Consider the following 9,990-nt stretch of genomic DNA (forward strand, 5'->3'; position numbering starts at 1 on the left):
TCAACAAGGAAATCTAAAAATCAAGTGAATAAATAATCTGATGAACAGAATAAACTGGTGATTATAATAGAATCAGGAGCATAGAAAGGGAGTGGACTGACTATTCTTGGGGGGGGGAAGGGGTGTGGGAGATGCAGAAAGAGACTGGACAAAAATCATGCACCTATGGATGAGGACAGTGGGTGGGGAGTGAGGGCGGAGGGTGGGGCGGGAACTTGGAGGAGGGGAGTTATGAGGGGAAAAAAGAGGAACAAATGTAATAATCTGAACAATAAAGATTTAATTTTTTTAAAAAAAGAAGAACAAGTACAGACTCCCACATGGGGAAGGGGAAAGAATTTCACAGCACAGACTCCTACCTGGGAAGCAGGAAGAATCCCACCGACTTCCTGTTTCCACTGTTTATAAAGGTTGCAGTTCCTGTGTCCTGATATCCCCTCTGATGGCCACTATCCCCCTTTTTGAATTGGTTACTATAGCAACTCCTGAGCTCAAAGGTCAAACATTGCCTGGGATGGGTGACGCCCCTACTAGGTCATTGTTCTCCTTTTCCTTCTGGGCTTTCTCCCTCCTTCTTGAGTTTATAAATACAGACCTTTTGGCGACTCCCAGTTCCCTTGTCTTATGGAAATGTAACTTCTCCCAGTCTCTCTTGTTTTATGGAAATGTAACCAATCCTGGCTTCCTTGTGTTATACAAATGTAACTTCTCCCAGTCTGTAGCCTTGTGTTTTTTTTTCATGGACCCCCAATTCTAAAATTTCCCTAAACCTGCCTATCTCCCCCTAAAATTCCTATTTCAATAGGTTGATGCTTAATCACTGAGACATGCTGGCCAGGCATTACTCTAAATCTTAGAGCAATTATTGTATAGATGTGCCACATTTTACAAACAGAAAGGCTCTAGAAAGAGATTCCCCCCCCAAAAAAAAAAATGATCTTAACATTCCTTTCAGCTTGATTAAATTTTAGGTGGGTTTCTTCTTCCTGACTCTATGCCCCTGACCTTCCTTTTCTTAGATCATTTATTTTAGAAAAAGTTTAATTGTAAATTCTTTATCTTCCCCTTTGATATGTAAATGTTCTCCCAGCCACTGGTTCCTTTTTCAACATATGAAAGTCTTTCTCAAGAACCTGGGAACCAGCTCTTTGAAATGTAAATATCAAGATAGTATCTTATCTCCTTCTTTCCTCTGGAGGCTTGGAGCTGAACTCCTAAAAGCAAACACACCAGGCCCCAGTACATTGACTATCCTACTCCCTGAAGTCCTCCAGTAATTTCCACAGGTTCAGCCTGTGAAGTCCCTGTGGCCGGAGGGTCGGGTTCAGTGTCTCTCCCCTAGGGCAATAGTCTTGGAAAAAATCTCCTTTGTCTGTCCAAGGTGCGTGGCTCAATTATGCTTTGATATTTATTTGTTTGCTTACTTGGATAGTTTATTCAAAGTAACATCTCACTGATGTCAAGGGTAATCAAATCTCAAAATAATAAACTAAAAGGGTGCATTTTCATTCTATTTTATTGAATTTTTGACACATACCTTTTTTTGAAAAAATTATGAGACTCCACCCAGGTCTGATTTTTATAAGGGACGCGGCTCAGGATGTTCTCTTTGCACACAATGTCTTTCATGATTCAAATGAAACATTTTTGCATTTTGTAATACATTCTCAAGCCATCTACTATAAAATAATTTAATGTTTCTTTGGGAAAAAGGACTAGTAAGAAAGACTCTATAATTTGAAGACTACATGTGTGATACCAGTTAGAGTTCCAACTATTTTCTATTATTTTCAAGTAAAAATATTAGTTTAGAGAACTAAGAAAATGTGTTATTTTAAAAGCAAAGAGGCCACATGCACACACACACACACACACACACAGAATTAGACTCCCATACTTATCCTGTTGCTGTAAATTGATTTCTTATGTGCTACCTATCATTAGACAGGGGTGGGGGGGAAACATGCATAGAGTTTCATTTTAGTCAGAGCCCATTCAGAAATACAGCCTGCCAGAAATGATAAATGCTCAGAGAGATGCAAAACTAAAGAGCAATTAAGGATAATTGACACCTCATTGTCTTTGAAAGGCATCTATTCTAAAGAGTTAAGGAGCCACAATACCTTGAAATTTTTTACTTGGCAAAAAGCCAATACCTACACAGGAAATGTGCTACACTTGGCTAAATTTCTAAATATTGCTAATTATGTTGAATAATTGCAAAAGGGAGAGAACAGTTGGATCTGCATGAATAGAGCCTGTAGCACAGGCAGCCAATTTAAAGAACAGCCTGGGGAAACTTTACACACAATCTGGGGACAGGGAAGTCAACATATTTCTCTTAGGTCCCTTGCACTGACTGGTTCTACTCTAGATTTGAGCCATTTTTAGCATAATTGCTCACTCATGTTTCATAGATGCTACTGCCTGTATAGGAAGGAACGATTCTCTTCCCCATTAGTCCCTGACATAGCCATTAAAACACACACACATACACACACACACACACACACACACACACACTAGTGGGGAATTAAGCTTTTATAAGCTTTAGTGAGATGGAATAATAACAATTAGTTTCAACAGTAGAGTAAAGCAGGCACTTATTGACATGATTTATGGGTTTGATAAACCCTCGGTGACCAAACGCAGCTTCTCCCACAGGACTATCATCTTGCTGCTCTTGCCCACTGATGACTATAATACCCATCACTAGAACCAAGCTCCAAATTAGGGAACAAATGAAGTCATTATTGAATACACAGTCATGTCAAAATCACATTTGTTGCTTGGTCAGGATGGAAATAATGGTCTCTGCTAAGGGCATTCATTAATTAGCCAAGTAAAACTGTCATTGCCTTGGAAGAAATAGGAGCAATGTTTGAGTATATATTAAAAATATTCCATGAGGAGGTGGAGAACTTGGGGAACAATGACACACTCATTGAGAGCATGGTTACAATAGTCCCTACCACTGACATATTGTTGAGACTGTTAAGCAGATAAAGAATGTTAAAGGGAAATCTTTTAACATATGGAGAAATAACGGGTTAGGGTTAGGAGGAAATCTCTTACAAAGCGAGCTCAAATAAGCACTAAGAACAATATCCTCACTCCTCCTATTTTTCTCCCAGACATTTCTTTTCCTTTGATGACCCTCATAGTTATTCTCCTCTCCTCATTCATTCTGGTTGTCCCTCTTTTCTGATAAGCAAAGGAGCTAAAGGGAAATAGAGTTTATGCGGGAGAATTTCTTGTTACAGAGAATTAAAAGTACTTAAGATAGAAACCTTTCAGAACCCCTGAATGTGAGGGCACTGGGCCCATAGTGGCAGTCACTTTCACAATTCCATATAAAATTTAATTTTAAAATTCATATTGACTCATAACTATAAATATTGACAATGAAATACCTGCAGGGTAAGTTAGATATGTCCCTATATTTTATTTTTCCTTTCTCTTCTACACACATCCTCTTTTTCTCAAATTATATTTTAAGATGATAAAAATGGAAAGATAATAATTTCATCTAGCATCCCAGATATCTGAAACCAGTACTCTGGGCCAATGGGTAGAAGATGGCTAGGATGACTGTGAAAGAGTAACACAGTTCTAAGATTACAAATCCTCAGAAAATCAAAGAAATGAAAAGCTTTAGTAGGACATTTGGAAACACTGCTTTCTATAATTTATGTCTATCAGATTTTTCTCCAATCGTGCTCAGTAATACTGACAAAATGGTTAGTTTTTAGAAACTGTAAAAGGAGAATTAGCATAACTTAGAGTGGACAGTCAACTAAGCCAATCTGTCCTCGTTTAAAACCTTTAGCAGTTATTTCATCCAATTACTGAACAAATGACAGATATTATCTCAAAACTTTTCATTGTAACTACTGTAGCAAAGAGCGCTCTGAGGTTAGGATTGGGTGACTTTAAGGAGGAATTTGTAAAAGAAAAATGTAAATTTAATGTTAAAGTTTAAAGTCTATGACAAAATATGAAAAAAGTAGGCACATGGATTGAAGAAACAACTGAAGGAAATATTAAAAAAATTCTCTCTCTGATATAGCTGTAGATATAGTTATAAATATAGCTATAAATGTAGATATAAATGTATATAGAATTATATTTGTAGAGATAGAGATCTAGATCCATATTGAGAGGGAGAATTCCTTAATAATTTCTACATACGGAGAGATATTTAGTAGGCATACATCACAGGGGATGAAGAGAGTGTCTGATGGGTAACACATTCAGAGGGTGCCAGTTTTTCATTAAAAAACTTTAAAGGTCCTTGCAACAAAATTCCTATTATCCAAGTGCCAAAGACAAATTGCTTTTAAAAGGACTGTTTGATATCAAAATGAAAATTGTATAATATTTTGAAGAGAAGGTGTGTTGACCTTCCTTAAAGGGATGGAGACTCATGTTGATGTGGGATGGAAAGATTGGTCACTATGCCTACTTCTACCCTCACGGTCCCTTTTAATAGGAATCTGTTGTTAGTCTGCAGATGAGGTGCCACCTGAGGAAGCGCTCCCAGCTGCGGAGATTATGGGGTTCATTGACTTAGGGTATGACTTGCACATCATGATTTCTATAACCTTCCAGCATAACGCTGATGTGCAAGTCAGACTGAAAATACCTGAGGCAGAGGGCAGGGATTTGCTGGTTGCAGCAAGAGAAGTGTAAGTACTGGTAGGAAGTGGTTATTTGGGGATACATTGCATGTTTTCATCTCGTTTCTCTGAGGCCTCCCTGGGATTGGAGGGATACTCACGTATTCTTATTGGCAGTTTTGTATCTTTTTTGTAAACCATTGTGTGAGAAAATGAAAATAAATCTGTGTTCCCACTACATAAGTGACAGATACATATTTCAGTATACAATGTACATCATTTTATACATTATGCATTCTGCCTGAATTAGCTCATTTAATTTAAAAGAACTTTGAAGTACAAACACATTTCTTTTTATCTCTGTTTTAAAGAACAGAAAACAGGCAAAGAGAAGTAATTTCCGCAAATTCACATTGATAATGAAGAAGTGGTGAAGTCTTCAGACCCAGGGAATTTGTCTTAAAGTCTTATCTCTGAGCTATGTTGATTTTCACAGCAATGTTTTTAATTAATAGAAAGAGTACTCCTAAATCTAAAAGCTACTCACATCAAAATGGGCATCTGCTATAGAATGGGCATATAAACTTCTGATTGATTTTATTCAACACAAACACATTGTGTGGAATAAAAACCCACCATGCAACATTCATTAAAATAGACACTGCCAATGCAAAGGACTGTAGGGATTTAATGTATCCTCATTCAAAAAAACTCAGGAACGTTAGTAGTTACTGTTAAAGTTCAATTAAATTGAAACTATACAAGAACTATTATTTGGCCAGGCTCTCTTGAGCTAATGCCTTTTATACATTATTATGTTAAATAGCATAATACTTAGAGGCAGATAGTAAGAACCCTCTGTAAAAATGAGAAAAAATGATTGTATAGATGGAAACATTTATGCATTTTTCTGCATATAATAGAGATTTCTTGATTCAAATGCATCTCTCACTCTCCAGCCTTTCCACTGTCTCCAATTAATTCATTGCTGCTAAGACCAAAGAAAAAAAGAAAATATTGATCAATAAACTATCCTAATAGGATCATTCAGATTTATCTAATCCTTATGCTAGGCCAGTTTCTATCACCATGGCAGAAAATGACCACACTCATTATTATCTTACTAGAGGCCCGATGCATGAATTCGTGCATGCTGGGGTCCCTTGGCCTGGCTGGCGATCGGGGCTGATCAGGGTGGTGGGAGATTGGCCAGGAGGAGGGGCCACAGAAGGAACACACTGACCACCAGGAGGCAGCTCCTGCATTGAGTGTCTGCCCCCTGGTGGTCATTATGCATCACAGTGACTGGTCAACTGGTCGTTCGGTTGCTTAGGCTTTTATATATATAGATAGTTTTAAAGGTTAGACGTCCAAAATAGGTATAATGGGCCTAAAGCCGCAGTGTGACCAGAGCTCTGTGCTTTCTGGAGGCTGTGGAGGAGAATCTGTTCCTCGCCTTTTCCAGCTTCGAGGGGCTGCCTACATCCTGTGGCTTGTGGACACACTATTGCAGCCTGTATTTCCTTTGTCACATTTTCTTTTGACTCTGACATGCCTACCTCCTTCTTAGGAGGACCTTCTTATTGATATGTGACCCATTGGCTTCAACCAGAATAATCTTTTCTCACTTAATCATACATGCCAAGTACCTCTGTTTTATAAGGTAGCACATGCACAGTTTTGGGGACTGCGTTGTGGATATCTTTATGGGGTCATTATTCTTTTTACCACACTGTATGAACATTGTTTCATTTAATTCCAAAACCAATTCAGTAGATTGTCTCATTAGGTGAGGTTTAGAGCACGAGTGATTTTCCCAGTTACCAGTAGAACAGATTCGAAACAAAGATCACACTTAGATTTCTGTATACTAATTCCTTTTGCTGCCTCTGCCAATTTATATTAAGCTAGGGGCCCAGTGTACAAATTCATGCACCTTGAAAGGAACTGTGGGCCGTGAGGCTGTGGTGGGCACGGGGGCGGGTCTCAGCCCATCCTCTACACCCCTGCCTGGCCCCTCTCACCGTGGCCCCAGGTCCCCTGTCTGCCAGCAGCCCCACTCCTGCCTCCGCCACTTCCACATGCTGACAGCGCTGGCCCTGTTCGTACCTGCTGATGGTGTGGAGAGAATGGGGCTGGCACCAGCTGCAGGTGCGAGCGCTGGGCAGGACTGCAGAGTGCGGGAGCAAAGAATTTTCAGGAGCCACCAGAGGCTTTATTAAGGTAATATATATATATATACATATATATATAATATATATATATATATATAGATGCCTACTACCAATTCCAAAGTCCATCATGTTTTTATAAAAGACAGCTAGATAGTAAATCATTACTATTACAATTTATTGAGCTTCTACTACCAAAGAGAAAAAAAATCTAGTGTTACCCAGCAAAATTTTTTATTTGAAATGAATAATGAACACATATTTCAATTACTTAATACATACATATTTGGGTGAAACTCTTCATCCGAAACTACTGACCAAACATATGCATGTTTAAATTCATTAATCGATAACCAGAAAAAATGTTGTTTCTAGATTTCTTTGTAATATAATTTCACATAAAGCAGGAGATAAATAATATACCAAAATTTATAAGAAATGACAGAAAAGACATTACACTGATAATGCCCAAATGCTAAAAATAATAAGGCACTATACTGAGAAAATTATATGCTAACGAACTGGATAACCTCGAAGAAATGTATAGCTTCCTAGAAACGTACAATCTTCCAAGACTGAATCATGATGAAATAAATCGAATCCATAATAAAAACCTCCCAACAAAGCAAAGTTCAGGACCAGATGGCTCCACTGATGAATTCTATTAAATTTGAGAAGAATTAATACCTGTTCTTCTTAAAATCTTCCAATAACTTAAGAGGAGGCAAACTTCTAAAATCATTTTATGAGGCCAACATTAATCTAATACCAAAACCAGACAAGAACACTAGAAGAAAAAAGAAAATTATAGGCCAATATCCCTGATAAGCATAAATGTAAAATCCTCAACAAACATTAACTGAATTTAATGGTACATTAAAAGAATCATACATCATGATCAAGTGGGATTCATTCCAGGATGCAAAGATGATTTAATATCGGCAAACCAATTAATATACCACCTTAACAAAATGAAGGACAAAAATCATGATCATCTCAATAGATGCAGAAAAAAGCATTACACAAAATTCAACATGCTTTTATGACAAAAACTCTCAACAAATTGAATATAGTTGGAACCTCATAATCATAAAGGCCAAATATGACAAAAAATGGTTAAAATTATACTCAATGGTAACAGATGCAAGTTTTTCCTCTAATTAGACAGGGATACTCACGGTTGATACTGTTATTCAAATAGTATTAGAAATCCTAGCCATAGGACTTAGGCAAGAAAAAGAAGTAAAAGTCATCCAAATGGAAAGGAAATAGTAATATTGTCTCCATTTGCAGATAACATGATTTTATCTAAAGTAAACCCTAAATCTTCCACAAATAAGCATGTTAGAGCTAATAAATGAATTCTATCAAGTTGGAGAACATGAAATCGTTATTTAAAAAGACAATTGCATTTTTATACACCAACAACAATAAGAAAAATGAAGAAAGCAATCCCATTTACAACAGTATCATAAAGAATAAAATATTGAGGAATAAATTTAAGCAAAGGGGTGAAAAAAAATCTGTAATCTAAAAGTTATAAAAAGTTGATGAAGGAAATTGAAAAAGACAAATGAATGGGAAGATATTCCATATTCATCAATTGGAAGAATTAACATTGTTAAATTGTCCATATTATCCAAAGAAATCTACACATAAAACTATCCATGGCACAAATAACTATTTGCGGTCAACTCTAAGGTTTATGGATTTCATCTTTCTTTATGAAAAGCCTACTAGGACTAAATTGTGGCAGCCATTTTATTTTATTTCAAATTGGCAATCTGTTTATTCATACCATTTACTTAAAAAAGTGTATTATCTCTCTTTAAGTAAAATCAATATTTGGAGAAAAGCCAATATAAATGTACGTTGTTCTGTTGTGTACTCATGTGGACAACTGCACCTCAATTCTGTTGGCTACCCGAGGAGGAATGGACCACAGACCTGTGACCTTGAAACAAGGGAGGGGAGCAATATGCACAGACCCTTCCTTCTCATTGACGAGGGTTGTCTGAGAATTTGGTAACCCTTGCCATCTCAGCTTTGTGCCCTGTTCAGAATGACTGAATTGATTCCTATAGGAATTTCACATTCCCAGAGAGGCACGGGGGTGGTGGTGAGGGCGTGGTGGTGGAGATACAGGAGATGTGTAATTCAGCCCAAGTAGGGTGGTACCAGGTCACACCTAATGCAGCTGATTGCCACAGCCACCCTCAGAACTAGAATTAAGCCAAGGCAAAGAGGATGTGTGATGGAGAACTGGACATATCCACTACACTACAGAATGTAAAATATTTTTTTTTTTTAGGCTACAATAATCTTTTCCCTCTCCATAGTTAAAAAAAACTTACCAAAGTTCATGTGTAATGTGATAAATCTGATCAATCCTTTTTGAAAAATACACCTACATCTGAATTAAATTTTACTCTTTCATCTGAGTTTCAAAAGTCCATTAGAGATACTCCATTTGTTTATTGTTGGTTGGTTGTGTTTTTGCCAGATTAATCAGCCAGTGGGAATTTGAGGTTTCCTTAGATGCAAGGAAACAAAGACTATGTTGATTTTTGTATTTGCAAATATTATGATAACCTCTTCATTTTCATTTGCCATCCGTATTTACCTCTTTATAAGTAGGATGGATTTATTCCTATTTGTGGTTTTTATGAGCTAAGATTCGTGTAGCTAACATTGTGAATGATGTTAATTTCTTGGTTGTCATATCCCTCTAATTGAGAATGATAAAATGAAGTACATCCCCTATGTATGGAACATATATGCCTAACCATGGACACAGACAATACCACGGGGAAGACTTGGGGTGGGGCGGCGGGTGGTTGGAGGGGGGCAAAAAGGGAGAAAACGGGAGACATCTGTAATACTCTCAACAATAAAATACACCCCCTAAAGGAGCTATTCCTCAGTTTCCCAGTTTTCAACTGGTACCATGGCTTTCAGGTACTTTTTGCTCAGTGTTTCTTCATGCACCAAGCCTATCAAAGCCTAATGTTTCCTTCCCCTGACTCCTCAGAATCAGCAAACCACTCTCTCCCTGTGGATCCTACAGGGCCATCAGTTTAGCAATTTATTCACATGAAGATATGCACTCCTTCCTGTAAACCTTGCCAGTGTCCCGGGACCAGGTGGCTCACTGATGCGACTTGGGAATAGCATCACTGGTATGATTTTTCCCTACTGGG

Source organism: Myotis davidii, unplaced genomic scaffold (genome assembly GCF_000327345.1).
Source record: "Myotis davidii unplaced genomic scaffold, ASM32734v1 scaffold221, whole genome shotgun sequence".
Lineage (NCBI taxonomy): Eukaryota > Metazoa > Chordata > Mammalia > Chiroptera > Vespertilionidae > Myotis > Myotis davidii.